The 26,905-nt window shown below is 32.8% G+C and overlaps 1 protein-coding gene and 1 pseudogene across 1 annotated transcript in view; both read left to right on the forward strand.

Moving 5' to 3' along the window:
* LOC120587738 (sperm-associated antigen 16 protein-like) overlaps window positions 1-26,905 on the forward strand; it is a 448,498-nt gene that overhangs the window by 122,485 nt on the left and 299,108 nt on the right. The gene's annotated exons all lie outside the window — the stretch shown is intronic.
* On the forward strand, window positions 8,353-8,920 carry LOC120587613 (destrin-like; annotated as a pseudogene).

Here is a 26,905-nt window from a genome sequence, read left to right on the forward strand (position 1 = left end):
TTGGAAGTCATAAACTAACCCCAATGAAAAAGTAGTAATTATGTACAGTATTTAGGGGCAATACGTTTTGTAGATAAAAAAACAATAAAATATGGAAGGAAGGTGGGAAAAAACGGTGGGCATTGGAAAGGATTGCAATTTCAAATAGGATCATCAAAACAGTTTTCTGTATAAAATGGACATTTATTTGGATAAGCTGTAGTAGGTATGGCAACAAGCGGAAAAGATATCAAGGAGAACACTCTGAACTCTGCTGGGTAGTGAACTCCCTAATGGGGATTCACGTGACTAAGGAACAGCAAGGAGGCCAGTACAACTGAAGTGGAATGAGCAGATGAGTGGATGGCAGAGGTAAGGTTGTTATGTGGTTGTGTGCAATTAATAACATAAGGCCTTATAGCACATTGAATGAGTGACTTTGACCTTAATTCTCAATGAGATGGGAAACCCATGGAAGGGTTTGAGCAGTAGACTCACATAATCTGTTTTACACCTTTACAGGATGACTCCCTGTTATTGTGTTGAGATTAGACGGTGGCAGAGGTTAGAGGGTGGGGTACAGCAGGAAGACCAGCTGGGACACTATTGTAGCAATCCAGGCAAAAGACAGCTAAGGTTGGAGGCATAATGGAAACAGTAAAAGTAGTAAGATTTTTTTTTTTTTTTTTATTCTGGATAGGTTTGGAAAATAAAGCTAATAGGAATTGCTGAGGTATTGTAAGCTGTGAGAGAAAGAGAAAACAAATCATCTGTTACATTTTGAGACACCTAAAAAGCAAAAGGCTCATTCTCTTTATCCGGGAACACCAATGTGAACTTTGTAACAGGCTTTTCCAACCAGATACATCAACTGGCATCCCAGAAACAGCTGTAGAATGAGACATGCCTCCACTTTGTTCAGCTAACAGGCGGTTTCCACCGGGAGACTTGAACGTTTCCTCCTGCCCACTAGCGCTGCTTCCTTTGTGATTCCTTTGTGATTAATAATTCATTTCCCAATTATAACCCTTGCGCTGAGATGAAGGAAACAGAGGGCTATAGATACAGGCAACAGTTAAGATTTAGAAAAAAGAAATATGAAATAGTAAGATTCTCTTATGGTGAGTTACCATCTTTTAATAATGTGTACTATAAATTTCTTTAGGAAAATAATGCATCCAGATGGACTTTAAAATGGAAATTTATTTCTTTTTTATAAAATTAGTAAAAATAGGATAGCACCAAATAAGTTACAAAAATAGAGTTTAGTATTTAGAATCTGAAATGTTTCATTAAAAATACATTTCCTGTTCTTTATGATTCATTTTCAGAGTTGGATATTTTAGAGACAAAGAATGTATTGTACGATATTAATGACTTTAAAAACATAATAATGTAAGAAGTACGAAGACTCAAGGGCATAGATTATTGGTACATTAATACCTGTCTTATAAAGACCTCTTACTTTGCCTTCTTAAACTTGAAAAAGCACCCAAGGTATATATTAATAGACTGTTAAAGCAGTGCTTGAACCATAATTATGTTGCATTAAAAGAAATGGTAGCATACTTAAATTGACCTCTTGTGATCCATTTAACCCATTTTAAGTATAATAAATCAATTCTTACATCTTCTTGGATTTTCATTTATATTCAAGTTAATAGTTCCCTCTTAAAATATAAACTTTCAATTATATCTAAGTGTTATTGAACATAAGTATATAGAAAAGCACGAAAGATTAAAAAAGTAAATAGTATATACTTTTTTCACTGCCTTCTTTCCCCCAAAGCAGTACATAATTAATAAGCACTATGATTTGTTATCTTCAGTAAACTACTTGGAAATAAAATTTCCATAGAAATTCTTAATATTGCTCCATACTGTCTGACATGAATTTGTACAAAATCCTAATGGGTATCAGTAAAATCAAAACTCGTTAACATGTGTCCTGGGGAGAAAATGAGCCAGACCATTTTCAGTCAAGGAATATGAGCTGATTATCCACGGGTCTGAATTTTGGTCACCTCACAACCTAGATCGGGTCCTGAAAGAAGCAATACCTCTAGCAGGATTTCGCCTTCTAGAAAGTCATGCCTTCTGATTTGGTCCATAATTTCTTTAATCATTTACTAGATTTGACTATGAAATTACTAAAAATTGCTTTCTTACTTAGAAATTATTTATTCATTTCTTCAATATTTACCGAGTATGTACCAAGTCAGCCACTGGCTATCCACATCTTTTAAATTATATAACATATAAATTTTATTAGGTACCCAAACCACCCAGTTAAGATAGTTTAAAGTGGTTTTCACATGAAGAGTGAACTTTCTTGTGATGCTTCTATTTCAGTTTGGTTTGGGGTTATCACGTCAGTTTGCTTTTTGGTTTTGAGTAAGAGAAAATATGGTGAATTTTAGAATAATGTACATTAGCAAGAAACCATCTAAAAAGCTATTCAGTGATAGTAATTAGAAATAATTATACTAAGATATGTTTTATCTCACCCTGCTTATGTTTAAATTTTCTACCTCTGGCTAATAAAACACATACCTAAATTATGTATTTCCTAAGTATACAGACAGATTCACGGGTATCTAAAAATTGTTTTTTCTTACTTTAAGTGATGCATATTTTAATAATTATTATTGAAGATATAGGATGAGTTAATTATAGTTACTTTATGTGTTGTTGTCTGAATACATGTCCAAGTAAAATTTCTTACCCATAAATTTAAGATTTAAAGTTAATATTGGAAATTCATAGTGATTATCAAAATGTGCGTTTTAAAAGGTGCAGTGTTTTATCCTAGAAACAAAATACATTTTTCTATGAAAGTCATAACTACTGTAAAAGAAAGTGGGTATTTGACATTTTTTCTTGATTATCATTGCATAGATTTTTGACAAGTTTATAAAAGCATCTGATGCTTCCAATTTTAGAGGTGATAGGTAATTTATTTCATTGTCTATTTCTATGGTTGTCATGTGACAAATTAAATGCGCTTTTTAGAGAATATTAATGTTAGTATCTCCAGAATAAATTTAACTTTACTATTTTAGATATGAATTAATATATTATAGATATATGCCAAACTGTAATAATATATTATGTTTGTGCTGAAAGATACTGCCTACATTCTTAATATTCATTATGAATTATAAATATCTTACACAAATAACATTTACTAATAAATATATGTTAATTAGCTATGCAGTCAGCTCTCCTCCTCCCACTCATTTCTAAGCAAGCTATGACATCTTAGACTTGAGACGTCCAGCGATATCTCCAACAGCAATTAGCTCTTCGTTATCTGAATCACCATTGCTCTTATTACCTACATTTATAGTCTTACCACTACAGCTGACCTAAGAACTTTCCTCAAATTGAGACTGATTTTTGACCATCCCTTAAGAGGCCATTGGTATTCATTCCATCAGACTAAGAGATGTAATTATTTGGGTCATCTGGATCACCACCACAAACCTAATCATTATCTTCTAGATATTGTCCACATGTCCACCAATCAGGCTTGTTCTCGCACTCACCTCTGATATCCCTTTCACTGTATGCATTAGAATTCAATGCCTGTCATCAGCTAAATATTCCATGTTCTCCATCTCTTTAAAGTACTCTTTTTATCTTCTTGCTTAAACTGGCTAACTTTTGAGGAGATTGAGTCCCTTTTCTAAGGGAGTATGCAACTTCCTTCCTTTAATCCTTTCTCAAAGATCTACAATTCACAATGAATACTAAGCATGTGGAACCTGTCCTCAAGGTGCATGCATAAAATTTATTTCAGAGTTTTGAACACACCTCTTATTTTAATTCACATGTATATAAAATAGTAGATGTTAAATTTGTTGGGGGTTACTGACACAATTTCCACCTACCACTGGACCTGGATGTTTGCCCACTAATCTGTACCCAGTGTTCAAAGAGAACTCCAAATTGAGAGAGTAGTAAACATTTGTTTAATTAATATATACATTAATGATGTGCATTCCCTCTATATTATTTACTATCTCTCCTAGACCACTTTTCTTCTCACCGTCCTCAAACCGTGGCTTCTGAGAAGCACAGTTCGAAACTGTACTATTAGGTACTATTCTACTTTGTAGTATATGCTGAACTTCTGGTTATCCCCATCAGATTCTGACTACTTAAGCACATGGCTCACTGTCTTTATTGAGTGCAACATCGATATGCAAGCAGAAAATCCATCAAACACCTTGGTCTCTGTTTCTTCACCCCTTCCTTCTGACAAGTTTCAAATCTTGATTTTAGGTTTTCTACCCTATGAGCACCATCGTCCCTCTCTCCAGCTGGTACACTCTACTACCACCTGTTCCAACAATTCTTTGATGTCAGTGGTATTGGTAATTTATTGTCTCTGCTGTTTTTTTCCTTATTGTTGAAAACAGCCTTCCTGTCATTCCAGTCTTATCCAGAGTGGATTCCAAGGTATCACAGTGATCTCCCCTTCCTTCACAGCTTCAAATTCTCTGTTTCTTTTTCCCCCTCCAAATTTCTTCCCTGTCAAAACCCTACTTCCAAATAAACCACATTTTCTGCCTACTTACTGCCTGCTCCTGGTAAGCTACATATGGCTAGAAAAAACAAACAACAGAATCATGCTGATTGGTCTCACATTATCTTTATAATATCAGCCCATACGTTGAATCCTACTGTATTTCCTCTGTCAATTTACTTTCTACCATATGGGATGAATATTTCACACTTTTTTCTCTCTTCAAAATCCTAAAACTCTTCCTACTACTTTTTCCTCTGAGCTGATGATGTGCATTTTTGTTTCATTGAGCAACAATGAAGCAATCAGAAGAGAACTTTCTAATCTTCCCATTACCAAATCCATCAAGTTCTCTATCCCTATTACATTTTTATACCTTTTTATTTTGAATTAATTTAATGTTCACAGTATTAAAAAATTGAAAAATGGTAGTTTTTATGTCTTTCACCTAGATCTCCCCAAGGATAATATCAGACAATTGTACATTATCGAAACTAAGAAATTGACACTGATACAGTATTATTAACTCAAGTAGAAGAAACCTTAGTCGGATTTCACCAGTTTCCACATGCAGTTAGTTGTGTATGTGTGTGTGTGTGTGTGTGCGTGTGTGTGTGTGTGTAGTCTTTATGACATTTTATTACATGTGTAAATTAGAATAACTTACTTAACTGACACCATAATAAGGATGCAGTCTGTTTCATTACTATAAAGAAACTCTGCTCTTTGACGGGTATTTGTACATGAGAAATCCAGCTTTTCCTCATTCTCCTCAGAATTTCGTACTATCAGTATTTTTTTATTATCTTGACCATTCTAATAGGTATGTAGGGCTATCTCATCATGTTTTTAATTTGTGCTTCCCTAATGTCTAATAATGTTAAGCATCTTTTTATATACTTATTTGTCATCTGTGTATCTTTGATGAAATAGCTGTTCATGTTCTGGCCCATTTTCTAATTGAGTTATTTGTTTTCTTACTGTTGAGTTTCTGTAGAAAGTTCTTTGTATATTCTGGGTGAACATTCTTTGTTAGAAAGATTTGTGTAAGTTTTAGGTTGAAATTTTTTTTTTTTTTGCTTATAAATTTCAAATTATTTCAACAACATTTGATGAAAATTGATGAGCAAAAGCAGCAACAAAAAAAATATGAGTTTTGTGAAAGGCACAAAAGCAATTCAATGGAAGAAAGGAAAAAATCAATTGCCTGCACTTACACGGATCTGTTTCTGGGTTCCCTGTGCCACTGATCTATGCATGTATCCCCCACCAATACCATACAGTTTTGATTACTGCAGCTGCATAGTAAGATGTAAAATCAAGTAGTGTGAGTCTTTCAGTATTTTTCTCTTCTTTTTTTAAAAATCGTTTTGGCTGCTCTAGTTCGTGTGTCCTGTCAACTCCCTCCGCCCTCTTTTTCTGTCCGTATCTAAAAGCACTTCAGCCCGGTTTTCACGGCCAGTAAATTGCCATCTTCATTTTCTGCAGGGTTTTTTTTTTCTCTTTCTGACCCTCATTGTATCTTATTTATCCCTATTTGTTTTTTTCATGCTGCTCTTCAGAATTAAACTCTCTCTAGACTTTTCTTCAATAATCCACCTACTTTTTTTTCCAAATTTGAGTTGAAGACTAACCCTTTCTAAGAAGCCTCCTTGCCTAACCTCAAACTCTGATGGCCACACTTTTCTTTCTTATTTCCTTTTCCTCAGAGTTAGCTTGTGAATTTTTAAGGCTTTAAGCAAGACAAACAGAAAAAAGAAGAAGCACTCCTACATATATAATTCAAAATTAAAAAGTTAAACAGTAAACCATGTGTGTAAAAAAGCCCATCAAAATTTTTTTTTTTTGAACCCCCCCTTCTCTTAGATGATACTCTATTTACTCATACTATGGAATATAAAATTATTTAAAAAATTCTCTCCCTCTTTCTGTCTCATTTTTTTCCCTCTTTATTCTTTATCCTCCTCCCAGTTTGATGCAGCTGCTTTGCTGGTGCCTTAGGCGCATGCTTCATTTTTATAATGGGTAATCCAACACTGGCTTTTTTTAATAATTTGTTCTATGTCATAAAGCATTCATGTTTCTGCTCTAGTTCTCTTTATCTTTGTTGTTTTTCTGTCACATCATAATCTGTTTTTGTTTACCTTTTAAAATACTCTATGTAGTCCCTAATAGTTAACTAATGCCATGTTATTTCATCCTCTGCCTCATGTTTTCACTTAGAATTTATTCTTAATCTTTACCCCTTTCAAAAATAAACTGTTACTTTCTACATTATCACATATATATTTCTGTTATAGTTGTTTTACAGATTGCAAATAGTTAGATTACTCCTCCACAACTCCTTGCACTTTCGAAAGATATATATCCTTAACTTAAATGGTTTTATAAAACTTTTCATCCATTACCTTGTGCAATTTTTATTCCTCCACCACTAGATGAGTGAATTCTGTAATGAATTAAAAGCATTTTGCCAAAATGATCACAATGTTTTATTTTCAAATATATATTTGTTTGCATTATGAAGTCTTTGGTACTCAATCTTTCCCATTAAAGCAAATAAGTTTCAACCGTAGGGTTGAAAGAATATTCTCACTGGATATTTAACTCCAGATATTATTTACCATGCCTACATGTGCCTTTTTTAAAATTGCATAATGAGGTGTATGAAAGTAGGTTTGAGTTTGACAAAATTAAAGACACACAAAAACTATGTACAAGTTATTTTCTAAAACTCACATGAATTAAGATGATTTCTTTCTTTCGGCCCCTTTAGCAAATCTTTACTCTTTCACTCTACTTCACTGAGTACAAGCCTTACATGTATGAACAGAGTGTAGTCTTTATTCAGATGACATAAAAATATATAATGTTGGATCAAAAGTAGCTGAAGCTTCTTTCAATGCATATATCTGTAGTTAGGTGATATAAACTGACACATATTTCTTATTCATGAATTCTTCTGCATGAGTAGGAGGATTCACCTGAATCTTAAAACTGTTATGAACCATTAATACATTCTAGCTTGGAATTAGATAAGCTGATCATATTATGTCAAAGAAAAGTTTCATGCAATCACTGCTTCACACATCAATGCTTCTCATTTGGATTCTGATTCCTGTGGCATGTGACAATCTTTGCAAATGATCTTTATTTCCCTTTACTCTTCTAAAAATTGCGAAAAATGAGATTTGAAAGGAATTTCACACCGTCAAGTAACTTTCTCTTTGTATAGTCATAGTTTTATTTTGTCCTAATACGTATGTGCTTTTGGTGGGGAACAAATGCACATATGCACTCATCTAATTTTTAAGCCCTTCTCCTTCATCTTTGGTCTATTTCAGCTGGATTAGCCCTCCAGGTCACATAGCTCTTTTACAATGTCTCCTATTCAAAAGGTCTCCAGAGTACTAAAGTCAGCAGTTTCTAAATTGCCTTTGTACCTTCTCAAAGCCAAACAAAACCAATTGAAGAAAAAAAAAAACTACAAACTCCAACCAAATTAATTATCCTCTATCAAGCAGGACTGATGATGATACGCTTTTGAGATGTGTGTGTGTTGAATTGAAGGAAATTCTGACACATGCTACAATGTGGCTGAAATTTTAAATGCACATCCCATAAAATCAGCTGTAATATAATCTACTATTACCCTCACAACTGGAAATTTTGACCCCATGAACTCTTTTTGTAATTTGATAAAACAAAATTGATTTTAACTATTATCAGTTGAAATAAGATGTTAGAAAAATGGTAAAGTCTTGGTCGCTGGGTCCCACTGCTGTGAAGAGGACACTCAGCTGCAGGCTCCCTCCTTCGCGTCCTAGCGACCATGGTCGGAGATGGCTTCAGGAGTGCAAGTTGCTGATGAAGTATGTTGCATTTTTTTATGATATGAAAGTTCATATGTATTCCACACCAGAAGAATTCAAGAAAGGATAGAAGGCTGTTTTTTGTTTTGTTTTGTTTTGTTTATTTGTTTTTGGTTTCAGTGTAAGCAAAAGTTACATCGTTGTAGAAGGAGGCAAAGAGATCTTGATTGAAGATGTTAGTGTAACCATAACTGACTCTTTCTAGCATTTGAAGCATTTTGTGGAAACGCTTCCTGAGAAAGATTGTCTCTATGCTTTGTGTGATGCGAGCTTTGAAACCAGGAATCCAGAAAAGAGGAGTTGATTTTTGTTTTGTTTTGTTTTGTTTTACTTATTTTGTTTGTTTGTATGTGTGTGGGCACCAGAGGTAGCACCTCTGAAAAGTAAAATGATTTATGTAAGCTTCAAGGATGCAAACAAATTTCAAAGCATAAAACACTAATGTCAAGCAAATTGGTCAGAAGACCTCAATTGGGTTTGTGCTGCTGAAAAGCTAAATGGATCCTTAATTGTAGCTTTTGAAAGATGCCGGGTATAGATCATCCTTACGTGCTGCAAATCAAAAGCTTCATGTTTAATGTTATCCTCTTGCTATGTAAGTAAATCACATATGTTTAGGTCCAAGGTCTCACTGAGGGAGAGCTGTCAAAGAGTTAAAAGTATATATACACACTTTATACACTTTGTGACATATATGTTATAAAACATTTTATAACAAGAAAATTGCCCCTAATATTATACTATATATAAAAGCAAAAGCACCACTTTATATACAGTGTAATCCTTTTGGAAAAAAAATTAATACAAATATAGCTGAGAGAGTAAGAAAGAAAAAAAATAATTTTCTTAAATATATCAAAATCTTACAAGTAATTTTTTCTGAGCTATGTGATTAAGGGTGATTTTTGTTTTCTTTGACACACCTTTACGTATTTTCTAAGTATTCTACAATGTACATTTATATAGTTAATAATTAGAAAAATAAGCATTATTAAAAGTAATAATGCCTCTTTAGACCCTAGACAATGTTTGAATGAATTTCATTAAGTGCTTCTTGGCTGCTTGCTTCATCATTTTCCCCATCTTCTGACTTCCTTTGCTTACTCTGTCTTGGTATTTCATCTTGACTGATATGGTATGTGACCTATGATGGCCACCTCTGTACCTGTACTAAGTGAAGCATCAGAAAAAAATGAAATTCACACCCGAGCTTCCTTCCGGCTCCAAGGTGAAATTCACCTCTGCTTCCTTCTGGTTCCAAGCTGCTTACAGCATATGCAGGTCTCAGGAAACTCTGGGAGATTCTGTCAGAGTTCACCTTTTGAGCTGGAAGTTTAACTGGACTCAGCAGGAGGTTCTTAGACTGTTTCAACTTTTGAATAGCTTAGTTCAACCCAGTTCTACTTTTTCTGCCTATAAATTCAAGTCCTCTTCATTATTCTTGTGACTTTTACATTGGAACCTGTTATATCATTCAACATACTTAATATTGCTATTTTTCTTACATTCCATTCTAAGCACATTAAAAACTATACTAGATCCTACCACTGTTTTAACCTGGACTGTATTCTGTTGGACAGAATCTCCCATCAGCACCTTCTTTATGTTGAATTCATGATATATGACAGTCATCAAATCGTTTTATCTCTCCTTTGGTTTCCATTAGGGAATTGGTTTTCTGTCACTTTAAATTTTACCCAATAAAACCTTTTAAATCTGACAAAGCCAAATTTCAAAGGTAAATAAAAAGATCAAAGGAAAGAGACCAAAAGAGAGACATGTTAAAATTATAGATGAAATAATTTATAAGATTTTTAAACTATTCAGATAATACCATGCTTATTAAGAGGGGGAAAAAAAGACCCTTTTTATTTGTAATTCAAAGGTCAATTTTAAATGTATACTTTAATACAGAAAAATGTAAAGAAAATAAAATAATTAAGCTTTTGAGAAAAGAACTAAAATGTAAATTTTACCCTAACTTCTGCTACAATTACTAAAATGTGAAGTAAGATCATTATAGATTAAATTGTCATACTTCTTTATGTTTATTAGAGCTAGCCTCTTAATTTTAGGTTAAATATATATTGTAGGAGTATAGTGTTTTATGGATGGGCTTTATGAGCATTTTATTTTACACTGAGACTCTGAATAATCAATGTGTGTACTACTACATTTAGGCCAATTTTATGGGACTTGAAGGACAATAGCATTACTCTAAATGATAATAGAGATTTATAGTGGTTGTGCTTCATTTATGGCATATCCGATTTATTTAATGGTCAATTAGTAATTTATTTCAATGTGTAAAGATAGTCAACTTTTATAATAGCCAATATATTATATGCAGCTGTCCCACAGCTGCCTCAATCCATTGATTTACCTACAATTTCAAAATATCAACTACTTTCTTTTAAGCCTGTACTGTAAGGTTTCTGCTGATAGAATAGAAAATTTACTGGGCTTTGATTCAGAAATGAATTCAAATTCTATATCCTTGGGCAATGATTTCACTAACCATTTTACTGCATTTCTCTTCTCTATTTAAGTTATATAAAACTATAAATTTGAAATTGAAATTCTTAGATTTAAATCCTGGCTCCATCTACTGTTACTGGATGTTTGACATTGAATGTATTTCTTGATGTCTATGAACTGTAGCTGCTTTTCGTGAAATGGGAATCATAGTATCTGTCGCCTTAAGAGAAACAAATGAAATAATGAATTTAAAAGTGTTTTGTAAGTTGCAGAGCTTCATTCTAACTTTTATATGTAGCACATATATATTTAGTGCCTATTTTTATGTTGAGTTACCTTCGCATTGAATGAATATGTTAAACCCTTTTGAAAAATATTAATGACTTATGAAATATTCATATATTTAAAACTGAATTATACAAGTCCTTAGAATTATATCTGCCATCATCTGCTTATATAATTATTAAATATATGACTTGAATATAAACTGTTTTCCAGAATTGCTACACTATTTTACATGTCTGCCAACAATGTACAAGCATTCCATTTTTTTACCTCCTTGCTATCACATGCAATTTTCTTGTTTTTCAATTACAGCCAGCCCAGTAGACATGAAATGGTATCTCCTGGTTTTCATTTGCATGTTTCTTAATGACTAATAATGTTAATCATTTTCTCTTGTGCTTATTGGCCATTTGTATATCTTTTGAGAAATGTCTATTTAAGGCCTTTTCACATTTTTGAATTGGGTTGTCTTTTGTCGTTGAGTTGTAGGAATTCTTAATTTATTTTGGGCATTAATCCCTGGTGCCAGTCCTTCAGGTAGCCCCTAGATGGGTTAGAACAAACACAATGTGTTTGTAAGATCTTCTCTGATCCCTCCAGAACTGGGGAGCTAGGGTCTCAGAGCGGGAACATGGGCTCCCATCTGTAGGACTGCAGCCAAGCCAAGGAAGGGTTTGGGGAAGAGCAAGTAAGAATGCTGCAACTTTTTCCTGCCAATTTTAAGTTTCCTTTTTTTTAAAAAAAAAAAATTCAGCATTCGCTTGTTTGCTGCATTCCTTCAACTATTTATTTTAGAGCCCTGGCGAAGTGGGTTCTGACAATTTCTGCTTGTTTTTCAATGATCTGCTGATATCACACCCCTGTACTATAGTTTTGTATTCTAACTAGAGTCAGTGGAATTAATAAGTAACCTAAGAATTATATGACAGGCATTGTACTAAGTAGGGTAGGAGACATACAGGTGGAGGACTGGCCCTCAAGGAATTTAGAGATTCATGTGACATGCATATAAATTTCTGTTATATAAGGTAGTTTATGACCTGCAATAAACTAAGAGAGTTGGGAAAGGATTAATAACGATAACTTTTAAGGTGGACCTTGAGAGTTAAGTAGGATTTTTATAGTTGACAATAATGGAGAGAAAATGTTCAGCTGCGACAGCGTAAGTATAAGACAAGAAATGAGAAATAAAACAGGGAAGAGTTTGTTTTATGGGTACGTAAGCTATTTGTAGAGTTTTAATGGAAGATAGAGCAGATGATAATGATGTCTATATTTTATTCAGAAGGCAATGAAAATAAAAACTTTTAAGCAAAGAAATACTCTGATTAAAGCTATTGCTTCAAGAGTTTAGTTTGACGGTGATGTATAGAATGAACTGAGAAAGCAAAATATGTGTTCATTTGAGATGGGTGTATTTTTCTTAGTAGCTAAATTCTTTCTTTTCTTTTTTGAACTTTTAAAAATTATTTTATATTGGTTTCAGGTATTTAGTACAATGGTTAGACACTTATATAATTTATGAAGTGATCTCTCCAATTACTCTAGAATCCATCTGTAGCTGAATTCTTGCATTTTATGTATGAGTAATTACAAATTATGTTTCATTTGGAAAATTTAAATAAATTAACAGCTTAAAAATCTAGCATATTTTATAAAACAAATGAAAGCCATTCTCTAGTATTTAGTTATCACAAACTTTTCATTTACATCGAACACAATACAGTATATAAAGACTACACTTTGCAATAAAAATAAATTATTAATGAATATTATTTATAACAATAGCAGGCATATTATCTTCCTATTATGAAATAAGTTTTCATCTAATAAGTGTCCATCACACTCACTTTAAAGACCAACATTGAATAGTGTACAGAATTTTCTGTGCCTTCTAATTATAGTATTCTGGCTCCTTACCTAGAAATAGCTAGTATTTCAAAATTAATAGCTAGTATTGCAAAAAATTAATTAATTCTATTACTTAGGTCTATGTCAATTAACAACATGCTTTGCTTTGTGTCATGTTAATTGACATAGACCTATATTTACAATTACAATTACATATTTTATGGCATGATTTCTAATTTTTTTAATGCCCTGCCATGATGTACCTACATTGGATACTTAATAAATCTTGTTTTCTGACAATCAAATATTAAGCAATTTTGTTTCCAAAAAATTCCCCATAGTTACAGTGAAAATCATTTTTGTGCTTTGATTGTTTAATATTAATTAATCCAAACGACTCTCCAAACCATGCTGTCCCAACCCTTCATGGTACTGAGCAAGAGTACAACTACAACAGCAAAAATACTGAGTATCTCTTCCATGACAAGATTATTTTTTAATCCTGTATTTTGTGGCTGCTTCCCATGTGCAGCAGTTTGTTTTAATACCTAATGAAGGCTAAAACAGACTGAAAGAAAAAACAATTTCCAAGTCGTACAGAGAGTCAGCAAGGCTCATTTTAGCTATTCGAAGCTGGTAGAATTCATAGTTAATACAACTGAAATGCCCTCTATGGAAAGACACTTAGACCTGACCAGAGATAACAAGTATCAGTGTGTAAAAACAATATATCAGAACCTTATGTAGCAGAACCTCAGAAATTACTTCCAGTCCAAGATAACAATCAGGCCTGTGAATTTTATCCTCTGCTTAAAATTTGTCATTACAATGGCAAAGGAAGAGGAAAAGAGAATATATATATCCCCATCAAAAATGAGGAAAATACATCATCCAATTGCTAGAAACATTGAGGACTTTTATAAAATCTAGGTCATGTAAAACCAGAGTGGAAGAGGAACAACTAGATGAGCCTCTATAACATTACATACATACATGCGTGCATACATACATGTATACATAGGCACATACATACATGTGATGAAAACAAGAGACTAGGACTTAGGAATTCTATACTCAGTCTGACACTGGCTAAAAGTTACCTGTTCTTCCTGCAAACATTTCTAAAAATATTCCAGCCAACTTAGTAATTAATTAAAATTAACATTAAGAAACATATTAATGAAACAAAGAGTGATAGAAAGAGAATATAGTACTAAGTTCATATTTATTAATACAGATGTTAAATTTTAAGAAAATATAAATACTTCATAAGAAAAATAAAATAGATCGAAAGAATAATGTACTTCAATTGTCCAAGATTATTTCTATAAAAACCTGGAAGAGTTTGAGGAGTTTGGATAAAAAGATGTAAAACATTTTAAAGTTATCACATTCTATAAAGAGAAGTCAATATTTACTATTTTACTTGACCAGTAAAGTATAATTTATAACTTCTTGATTATTACAGAAGAAAGAAATAAAGTTTAAAGCAGTATAGTACAAGAAAGTTTTCAAAAAATAATGAGAGAAGTAAAACCATGAAATAAAATGAGAAAATGATAGCAATAGCCATTACAATAAGTGTAATTATGTTAAGCCTTCTTAAAATCCAGGAACTCTTAATTTATGTCAATAAATAACTAAATTTGCTTATTTAAAAAGCCACCTAAACATCCTGACACCTCAGGTTTCAAAATACTAGGCAAATGTAATTAAAAAACAAATTATGTCTAAGTATCAATATTGATCGAAGTACATTTCAAGGAAATAAATAGTATAAGAAAGATCCTTATATAAATACCATTTAAAATCCCAATACAGATTATTACACAATGAGCCAGTGTTTATTGAGTACTTTCAATATGCCTGGCATTATTCTAAATGCTTGTAAGTGGCTGCTCAAGTAGCTCTCGCTTTAGTTTATCAGTTAGGGACTGTTATTGCCATCATCCCTGTTTTACGATTGAGGAACCTGAGACAGATAAACTAAGAAATTTGCCCTGCCTTATAACCAGCAATTCGTAGAGCTGGGATTTGAATTCATTACTCAGGCTCTGGAGATTTTGACCTTAACTGTTACATGACATTTTCTCCTTTTGTAGCAGTCATCAAGCATCGAGTACCAGAGGAAAATGTCATTTTAAAAAAAAAAAAAAGCACCTGTAGAACTGAACATTGAGAAAACTACCATAATAATAATGATGTTCAAATAATAATGTTCTATTTTCGAAGTCCTCAATAGATCAAAAAGATAAAATGAATAAAAACTTATAGGCTTTATAAATATTATACGAAATAACAAGATATATATGTATATATGCATACATACATATAAATGTATAGATAAATATATATAAAACTTTCTGCCCTAAAAACAAATAATATAGATTATTTTCAAATACCTGTAGAATAGTTACAAAAGTAATAAGGATAATTTCCTAGGACAAAAAGTTAATATTAAATTTTTTCAAGCATTAGAAATATACATCCCACATTCACAGTTCCTGCTGACACAAAACTAAACTTTAATAGCAAATGTTAACATATATTTAATCATACAACAATTTAATAACATGTGAAATAGAGCTAAGAGAATTTTAAAAATGCAATTTATAATTGTTTATTAATGAAAGGAAAAGACAATATTACTTACCAAACTGCAAATGATAATAAGAAGACAGTTCTCAAAGAAATATCTTAAAGGCATTTATAATTATAATTAAGATATAACATAAACAAACAAATAAAAATATCATGGTCGATAATCTAGAGAAGAAAACAACAAAACCCAAGACTACATTAGAGAAAAATTTTGATAAATTCTGGAGCGGATCTGTGGTGGAGAGAGAAAAAATAATTCTACCACAATAGGCTAGAAAAAAAGTGGAATGTCTAAAACAGAGAGAGAGAGAGAGAGAGAGAATATGAAAATCAAAGATGGCAACTTTAGTATCTTTTCTGTATTAATCTCAGAAGTGACATTCCACTACTTTTCACAGGTTCTGTTGGTCATGTGCAGCAACTCTGGTACAAAGTAGGAGAGGAAGACCAGATCACTGGGGCCTCTTAGAGGTTGGCTACCACAGAACCTCCTCTGGCACCCAATGAGTCATGTCCCTCTTTTACTTCTTTGTAAAAGATTATATTTTACAATGTAGAAAATTTTGTCTCAGGGAGGCTAAGAATCTTATTCAAGATGCTATTATTAAGACATTTGAGACTTAACCCAGGTCTTCTGATCTAAAACCTCATGGATTTTCTCTTGCAATAAAATAGGATGCCTTGGGGGTCTATTACTGGGTGCAGTACAGTTTTCTAGCATTGATAATATTCCTACACTACTGAGCTTTTGAAATCGTCATGATTATCCTTTCCAGTTTTGCTTTAATCCTAGCCTTCAGTTTACTCTCTGCCATGTCTCACTGCTATAAATATTGCAGACTAACAGATTCTTTCTCTGCTTTCCCAGATTACTGTTTTTGTTTACAGTAGACATGTATGGTATATGATAGAAACTATTAGACCTATTAGAATTACATGAAAAGTTAAGAGGAAATACATTCAAGGTGAAAATATGTGGGTCTTTCCATATTAGTCTGCTTGTGCTGCCATAACAAAACACCAGAGTCTGGATGGCTCAAACAACATAATTTGTTTCTCACAGTTCTGGAGGTTGGAAATCCAAAACACAGTTTCCAAATGATTTGATTTCTTTTAATGGCTGTCTTCCGAGCTTGCAGATGACTGTTGTCCCTCTCTGGTCCCACATGGTATAAAGAGCAAGCAAGCTCTCTGGTGTGTCTTATTAAAACAAACAAAAAAATCTAATCGTATTAATCGTAGATCTATCTTTATGACCTCATTTTACCTTTATTACCTCTTTACTCCAAATAGTCACATTGAGGATTAAGGCTTCAAGGTACGAATTTGGGGGACACACAATTCATCAAGTCCTTAGCATTTCTTATGAGGAAAAAAATGTGCTTTCATTTTGAGATATTAGAGCTTTCAAGGGGCTTTTTTTTTTTCCCAAAGGGATTTGTATTTATTTACATTATTTTTCTCAATATTAGTCCAGATAGTGAGCTTTTAAGATATCTGTGTTCCCAATAAATAAGTTGCTCACCTTATATGGAGTCCCATTATTGCTGTTATTTTAGAAAAACATATTTCCCGAGTTTCAAGTCTAAAAAAATTTCTTGTTTAAGTTTAATATTGTACATTGTAGTTCAAATTACTTTTCTTTTAAAGGAAAATTGTTGAAATTCACCTCTATTAGAGACTGGTAGTGATGAAGTAAAATTTAACAAAATGAAAATATCGTTACCTAAAGGTAGACTTAAATTTGTTTTACTCACATAGGTTGCTCCTTATTAGAGGTTTATATTGAATTTATATTAATATGAAGTACAGTAAATTCACTATATATGGTAATTTCATTATTATACAAAGCCACTGACAAACTGCAGTAGATTATCTTAAGCTTTTCCCAACATTCCCCTTCTAGACAGACATACATACATACTCACAATAATCAAATGAACTATGTGATAACCATTTTTGAAGTAAACCAATTTAATTCATGAAATAATTTATTTTCTTGAATTAATATTTGAGTTTCTGATTTTATTACATTTCAAACATTATGTTTTTACTATTTTAAGGGCATTATAAAGCTTACACAGAGAGATACACAAGTTATTGAATATGTCAAAGTTAGTAACTAATATATGTTATAGCCCTAGCTAATATTACATTCAGTTTGTACCAACTTATATTAAATTTATCAACCTATTTTCTGCAGTCAGTATAGAAGAAATTACTTTAAAAGAGTTATTTTAAGAATAAATATGAAGCTACTATGTGTCCATGTTTTGATCCATTAGTCTCTGATCATTTTTTATTACAGTTAAGAACCACACAAATTCCCTCCCTAATTTTTTCTGTCAAGACAACTCTGAGAAGTCAATTGTTCAAGTATCTTAATTACATTCTCAAATTTATCACTTTTACTAATAAGTTATATAGCATGATATATTGTCAGCAATTGAAAAAGTTAGAAGATGCTTTTGTATTTTAGACTTATTTGCAATTAAGTTTTGAAGCACTTTTTAGCTCTGAAAAGGAATTTATAACAATGACTGTTAGGAAATAAAATATGCCTTCCATTAAATAAAATAAACAAATAAACACAAACAAACAAATAAAACTTATCTCCAAGGTATAGTTTCTACTGTGTGTGAAAGGGAAGGAGGGAGGGAGAAAGAGAGACACACAGAGAGAGAAACAGACAGAAGAGAGGGAGTGTGTGCATGGTGTTATTTATTTGAGATTATAGAATAATAGTATTTGACTCAAATGCTTTTAACAACATAAGATCACAAGATGATTGAGCAAAACATGACAGTTGGAAGTTAATCTCTGTGGAGTTTGGAGAAATCACAAATTCTTTGCTTTCCTTTTAATTTGTTAATTGAGGCCAATAATTTTTTTTTCTAGGAAAGGATAAGTCTTAAAAATATTATAAAAATATATTTTAATAGCATTATTATTTTAATAATTTTCATTATTACTATACTTTTAAATAGTCATTTGGAATTCTTACAGTCCAAAATACAACTCCTAGCAAAATTTGTTATCTCAAACATTTACTTTAAATTACAATACCTTCTATAAATTCTAAGCTTTTGTGAGAAATGTTGTATACAGTAAGTATTAGTTGTTGCTATTGAAAATTTTAAACATGAGAATAATTTTTAATAAAGGCTAAAAGTTTTACTTATGATTTAAAAGAAAGAACAGTGCTACCTTGTTTTGCAGATTTAAAGTTGGTAAAATTAGTTGGAAATTCTAAATATATCAATCATTTAAAGGTCACTTGAAGGTTTGGTATTTTGCCTTGAAGATCAAGTAACAAGTTAGAATGAGCCAGTTCAGGTTTCATTAAGACAAAGTTTAAGGTAGTTTCTTTTCCCATAATAACAATAATAATAGTAATAGCAATCCATTACAGTCTCAGGTACCACTTTATGCCAGACTCCATTACTGTTATCGTTGGTTTCTAGATAACTTTTTACCTATCACTTAGGCGGCCTTCATCAAAAGCCCTGCTTAACATCCTGAAAATCTAACATTTCTTGTAGACCATACATTAGAATTACATTTAACATAATTTTAAAGATACTTTTAAAGTCCTCTGATATTCCATGAAAGAAGAGTCTGTGCTACCAATAATTATTCCATCTAGAAACAGAATGAATTTGAATCAATGTTTTCAAACTTCCCTCAAGTGAAATGTATTTCTCTTGAGTACCGACAAAGCTTTATGATGTCATTCATTTAGCTTATTTGTCATTAGGAAACGATGTTTATTATGTGCCAGGACAATATGGGGAGTGGAGGAAGTCCTTGATAAACAGTAATCTCCCCTTTACACAGTTTCACTTTCCATAGATTCAGTTGCACGTGGTCAACTGTAGTTCAAAAATATTAAATGAAAACTTTCAGAAATAAACAATTCATAAGTTTTAAGATGCATGCCATTCTGGGTAGCATGATGAAATCTCTTGCCATCCTGCTTCATCATGCCCAGATGTGAATCATCCCTTTGTCCAGAGTATCCCTCTGTATAAGCTCCCTGCCCATTAGTCACTTAGTAGTCACTCAGGTTATCAAATTGACTGTTGGATATTGCAGTGTTTATGTTAAATCTTATTTTACTTAATAGTGGCCCCAAACCACAAGAGTAGTGGCGTTGGCAATTTGTATTGCCAAAGGGCAGCCGTAAAGTGCTTCCTTTAAGTTAAAAGATACGTGTGTTTGGGGAAAAAAACATAGTATATAGAGGATCAGTACAATTTGTGGTTTCAGGTATCCACTGAGGGTCTTGAAACATATACCCACAGATAAGGGGGCACTACTGTACTGTTTCTATCCTCTAGTGTTTATGATATAATGTACAATAAGAAATGATATACTACCTTAGCTTCCTAAGTGTAGGGATCTTAGCAAAATCATTGTTGGGCAACGGAGTCGCATGAAACTCGTTACAACTCTTGGCCGTATCGCATACGTCAGAGTAGAAGAGAAAATAAAGTAAAAAGAATAAGTGGAACTGAGTCAAATTAACCTAAGGATTGAGAGATTTTGTGACTGGTATAAGACTCTCTTCATGTTTTAGCTGGAATTCCCAATGGAGAAGTGAATGTTGCTTATATCATTATATGCATGAATGAAAATGATTGGAATAATTGATAGGTTATTCTTTCAAATCTAATTACATGAATATTATCAACAGGCTAAAAAATCTAATTTCTGATTATAGAATTTATTACTGATGTTATTCTCATATGTTTCAAATTGACATTGCATTCAGGATTATACCTCATTATGATTTATGGAAACAAAATGCTTGGCAGCATTTATACACACACATACACACACACATGTACACACACATATGCATATATGTATATACACACATGTGTGCATATGTATACATATATGCACACATGTGTGTATATACATGTATACATATGTACACATATACATATGTGTACATACACAAATATATCCCAATATATAAAATGGCATGCAGTATATCAAAGCCTTCTTTGTGTCTTTTATACTTGGATTACTAGACAGCAAAGCTCACCATAATTCTCCAGGTCCACCAGTTTCCATACTTCCTCTAATCTAGTGAAACAGCTCCACAGTGGATCTTTTCTCTCCTGTATGATACTATATCTTCAAAATCCAGCCCATCACTCAGTATATGGGAAGCAGTCTGTGGATCACCCTAGTTTGAGCATCTTCTGCTTTATCACTGTCAGCTGTTTTAAAGCTGTTCTCCATGGTGCCACAGGTGTTTTGAGAAGGTGCCTTAGGTAAATAGTATTGATGAATCAAATAGGGGGAGAAAGAAACCATATTCTTACCACACTTTAAGACCTAATGTGAAGGTGAAGTGGCCACTTGCTCCATCTCCAACTTCATTTGTTACTACTCTCTCCATCTCTCATTCCAGTCTAGAAGCCATTGGCCTTTCTTCTGCTCCTTCTAAATAAGCCTGTATGCCTCAGTGACATTACTCTACCAGTAAATCACCTCCTCAGATAGCCACATGGCTTATCTCCTCACTTCATTTAAACCTCTGCTCATTAGAGAGAACTTCCCTGACTGCCTATCTAACTAGTACCTTATACTACTTTTAACTTTCATTGTTGAATTTACCACAATAGGATATATCAAATATTTATTTGCTATGGTTTTACACACACACACACACACACACACATGAATAAAAGCTTTATGAGAGGAGTTTATCAGAATTATGCTGGTATATCCTACTGCTTAGAATAGAGTATAGACTATAGGAGGTCCTTAAAAAATGTTTGTTGAATGAGAAAATTTAGGAATGGGTCTCTCATATCCATGTAAGTCCGTTTTGTTTTGTGTTTTGCTGTTTAAGACAATGGGCTCTGAAGTACACTTTCTTTTGTAATACAATCTCTGTGTCTGAAAAAAGTTTGAAAAAAAATTTTATTAAAACCTGTGATACTTGGCAGCATAAGTTCTAAGTATGTTTTTTTGATGCTACTGAAAGTAATTCTTTAATTATTAAATCACCTTAAAAATAAAATTAAAATAGTTTATAAAACCATGTGTGTGCTAAAATAATTCTATAAATTATTAAGTAATTAAAAAATAAAATTAAAATAGTTTATAAAACCATTCTTGCACCTAAGGATTGCCAAATCTATTTGTCAAAGATAAACCTAATTTTTTGTAGTGTCAGTACCTTTTTGTTAACAACTTATATTATTTTGCAAGAAGGTTCATAGAAACATGAATCTTGCGTTGTGAATCACTTCCTCCAAATAAAATGGCCACACAGAGCTATATACAAAAGCGCCAAAGTGAGGTGGACAGAATCTAGAAGTTGGGATGATGCAGAGTTCTGGCTGGATGCAATCTGGAACAATAACCACTAGGGTGTGTGAGCGAAGAGGGAGGGAATAAAGGGACAGTAATGATACCCTCATTAGTAGAAAATCACTCTACTAATCAATTCTAAAGTGGGAAGGATTGTAGAGCGCCAGACAGGGAAACTGGCAGAAGCTGCCGAGGCCAGGCCACCTTGTCATGTTTTCTTTTCTTTCTTTCTTTTTTTTTTTTCATTGTGTTTTCAAAAGCTCAGGACTTAGAGAAAGAGTAGAGTTATATATGACTATGAGTCTCCAGTGTACAGTGGCCTACATACTAGTGAATTTGCTGTATTTAAGGTCACAAATGCTAATAAATCAAATTGGTAACTTCTCTTTCTATAAGAAGGAATGAGGAGCAGGAGTTGTCTTTCTACTCTGAAAGAAATGTGGACTATGTGTTAATAAACTGTAACATTTAATACAAGGCAGGAGGTAGTGAGCACTAAAAGAAAAAAGAAAGATGGGGCTTCGTAGTGCTGTGGGAATATACAGAAAAGGACCTTACCTTTTCTGGGGTGATAAGGGACAACTTCACAGAGAAGGTAGGGCTAGACATAGGCCTTGAAGGTTGGGCGGAATATGGAATGCTCAGGGCCAGAAAGACATTCTAATACAAGCTAAAAATTATGTGCTCTGGAGCAGAAATAAGCGAAGGACCGATGAATAGATAGGGCTAGTTGAACTATTGTTCTATTTATTTTAGTTTTTTTTTAAAATAATATTTTATATTAATGTAGTTAAAAATAAACAACTCAATTCCATCTTGTGTATTTGTCAAGAGAAATACTTACTAAACATACATTTAAATATAATGATTTTAAAAGACCATATTTTAAAATGTGTTTATACCTTTGCTTGAAAGTATACTGAAATCCACAGAAAAAAGCTATAGTATAGTTTAAGTAAAGAATGGAATTAAAATTTTATAAAATGCCTTATATTTAAACCTATGAAATACTAGAGTGGTTACAAAAGAAAATTATTTTTTAGAATACTTCAAAGAAATAATGCACACTGTTTGAGAGAAACTATGCCTTCAAACAGGTATTTTGATATCCTTAAATTAAAAAAGTACTCAGGTTTTCATATTTCTTTAGGATATAGAACAGGTTTTAAGCCATGCCTTATTACAACTTGTGAAATTGGGAAAAAAGAAATTGGACTATGTAAATAACTATAACAATTTAATAAAATATAGTATAAGCTTTTGTCTTTTTTAATAATACCAGTTAAATGAAGATAGTTTCTAGTTCATTTTTATGCACCCAGCTTTTACAAAAAAAAATTAAGAAAGTATCAAAAAATATTTAAAAGTTTTTTAAGATAAAAGAGTAACAAACAAAATATCACAAAGCATTTTTTTTTTATTAATTTTGAGATCTGATCATACTTATTCACTGTGGAAATCCCAGAGGGAGGAAATAGAATATCTAAAGTTCATTTGTTCAAAGTCATGATAATCTTGATTATTAATCATGCATTATATTATAATTTTCCTTCCTTCTTACCTGCTGTCTTCTTCCTCCCTCCCCTCCCTCCTCCCCTCCCCTCCCCTCCCTCCCTCCTCCCTCCTCCCTCCTTCCTTCCTTCCTTCCTTCCTATTCCTTCCTTCCTTCCTTCCTTCCTTCCTTCCTTCCTACCATTCTTTCTATCTCCTACCATATGCTAGACATTCCAGCTTGATATTGTCTCCTTTCACCAGGCTCTGAATCTTGTTCTTATTTCTACTTAGCACTGATACTTTCAAATTTCTCTTCCATACCACTGCCTGTCTTCTTCATCTTTAACTGAACTGAACCTGTATTAGAACCTCAGAGGCTTACCAACCTGAGAAGGAGAAGCTAAATTTTGGATCTAGTACCTTATCTAATGGTTCATGCTATATTTTCTATCATCCTAGTTTTCTAATAAATCAAGTTAACTTTAAAACAAATATGTTTGAAAAGTCAAGTTAGGTCATGCCTTCTACTTTTGGATTGAGCTCTCTAAATACTCATTCATATTTCTGTTCATATCCTCATCTTTAGTCCTCTGGTTTCTGTCTGACGTAAAATAATAATTCTGGACAATTCTAGTTTCATCCACTTGGCTGATGTTTAATTTCTCAATTAAACATACATTTGACACTGTGAAGAAGGGACAATATCGAGCTCTGCATATATTTAAAAAAGATGCACATTTTTTTAACCACAAAGTCCTTAAATTCTAATAAATGGCGTTAGCAAACGTATATCAATAAGGAACACTGTGCTAATGCTCCAAGAGTGGAGCTATATCTATTCTGAGCAGATCATAGAAAAATTTTTCGGGTGAGGGAAACACTATGTTAAGTATATACATTTTAAATCAGACAGAAAAAGTTGAAAACCACATGATATCACTTATATGTGAGATATAAACCTAAAAGCAACAAACAAACATGACAAATAAACAGAGACTCATGGACATGGACAATAGACTAGTAGTTACCAGAGGGGAGGGGGAAGGAGGGGAGGTAGATGGGATAAAAGGGATCAAATATGTGGTGACAGAAAGAAATCTAACTATGGGTGGTGAACGTACAATGCAAAATATATATGACTTACTGTTGAATTGTACACTTGAAATTTACTGGATATCTTTAACCAATGTACCATAATAATAATAATAATAAAGTAGCCAACTGAAATGGGAGAAGGAAAGGATTTTAAACCTAGGGAGTTAAGATGGTTATGTAAGATACAACTAGATAATTAGTTGGATAAAAGCCTAAACTTTTCCAAAAGGGTGTTCTAAAACATTTATATAAACATAGGTCATCCATACAAATACATGCTATATGTACTTGATAGAATAGACAGAAAATCAGTAAAGATATAGAAAACTTGAACAACACTATCAACCACATTTCCCTAATTGAGATTTATAGAGCACTTCACTCAACAACAGCAGAATACACATTTTTTTTAAGTATACATGGAACATCACCAAGGTAGACTGTATGTTGGGCCATAAAACAAGATCAATAAATTTTAAATGATTTAAATAATACAAAGTGTTTCCTGTACAAAGCTGAATGAAATTAGAAATCAGTAACAGAAAGATACCTGGAATATCTCCAAATATTTTGAAATTAAAAAAACACATTATAAATAACTTAAAGGTCAAAGAAGAAATCACAAGGAAATTAAAACCAATATGATTGGATGAAAGCACAGCATATTAAGATTGATGGGATAAAGTCTAGCAAGGTTGAAGAATATGAGGTCAACAAACAAAACAATCTTATTTCTGTATAGTAGCAATATACAATTGTACCAAAATTTAAAAAAAAAACAAAACAAAACTATTTACGATAGTTCCCAAAATGGAAATACTTAGGTACGGATATAAAAAAAAAAAATGTACAAAATCTATATGCTAAATACTAAATAAAGAAAATACTAAAGAAAGAAATCTGAGAAGACCTGAATAAGTGAGAGATGTTATTTATCATTTAGAGTAGCGGTCCTCAATCTTTTGGCACCAGGGACCGGCACTCCTATGAGAATCTACTGCCTGATGATCTGAGGTAGAGCAGAGGCGGTGATGCTAGTGCTAAGGAGCTGCTGCAAATACAGATGAGGTTTTGTTCACCTGCTGCTCACCTCCTGCTGTGTGGCCTGGTTCCTAATAGGCTACGGACTGGTTGGTACTGGGGTTTGGCCCTTTGGCCCAGGGTTGGGGACGACTGGTTTAGAGGACACAGTATAGTAAAGATGTCAGTTCTCCACAAGTTGATATACAAATTTAATTCAATTTCTATCAGATCTAGAAATATTTTTCATAAATGTAGACAACTAATTCAATTGTGTAAAATGCGGGATCCTATTTCTGAACTGATTGGAATAGCTAGGGCGAGGCTGTGCAGCATATATGCTGGCAGTTGCGGGAGTTTGAATGCTGGATCCAAACTTGTGCTGGGTACAGGGATGATTCCGGATTTTAAAATCGGCTGAAACTATTAGGACAGTGAGAATAATTCTCCAATTCTTGTTTTATGGGCCCAATTCTCTGTAAATTGGGCCTGGGGAAACTGAGGACACAATAACCCTTTTATCTTCTCATTTTTTTAGAGAGTTTCTTAATGTTTCCTTGGTTATCTTCACCCTTTCTTCATATCTTCTCAGGCCACCATACCAAAGATGAGAACTTTATCTAACCCAGTCTGCAGGAAGCAAGAGCAAATGCCAATTGCATTATATCCTCATTTGCATTATTATATGGTGTGTTATCATGGGGGTTTTGAATTTTAAAATATTAACTCTCTTGTTTCCAAAGTTCCAATTTAATACATTCATCCAAGCATGCCCTTAGTAGAAATGTCTACTCCACGTGACCTAGCTAATTCTCATGTTTTCACAGTTAACCACAGCTGAGAAAGGTCATATCTGGATCACCATGTCCAAGTAAGACATGACTTCCAGCAGAAATCATTTCTTGATGGGAATAATCAAATTTATATCACCTCGTTAGACACGCAAGAGGTGTTAATGATATTGATTGATATTTAGCCAGCCTTTTATAATTTTCAAATTGCTTTGACATTTTTTTACTTTATCCTGATTATACATAAATGAAGAAAGTATAGCAGAATTAGTTCATTACGTCAAGCCCCAAGTCTAGTACTCCTTCTATAAAACCTTTAGGAAGTGAATAGTTATTCAGTAGTCCTGTAAGCAATATATACTGTCAGCAAATAAAAAAATTACCTTGGGTTTTAGAAGAGCCATTTATTTTGTATAGTTTTTCTTTGATTCCAATGGTTAATAAGTTATTTTTTGCCTTAGTTCAAAAAAAATTCGACATAGTGTGTTCTTTATGTTTATTAGAAAAACGTCAGATGTAAACTGAGTACTTTCTCCTTTTACATATCTGGTTCAAAACTGAAGATTATAGAAAAG

Source organism: Pteropus medius, unplaced genomic scaffold (genome assembly GCF_902729225.1).
Source record: "Pteropus medius unplaced genomic scaffold, Ma_sr-lr_union100, whole genome shotgun sequence".
Lineage (NCBI taxonomy): Eukaryota > Metazoa > Chordata > Mammalia > Chiroptera > Pteropodidae > Pteropus > Pteropus medius.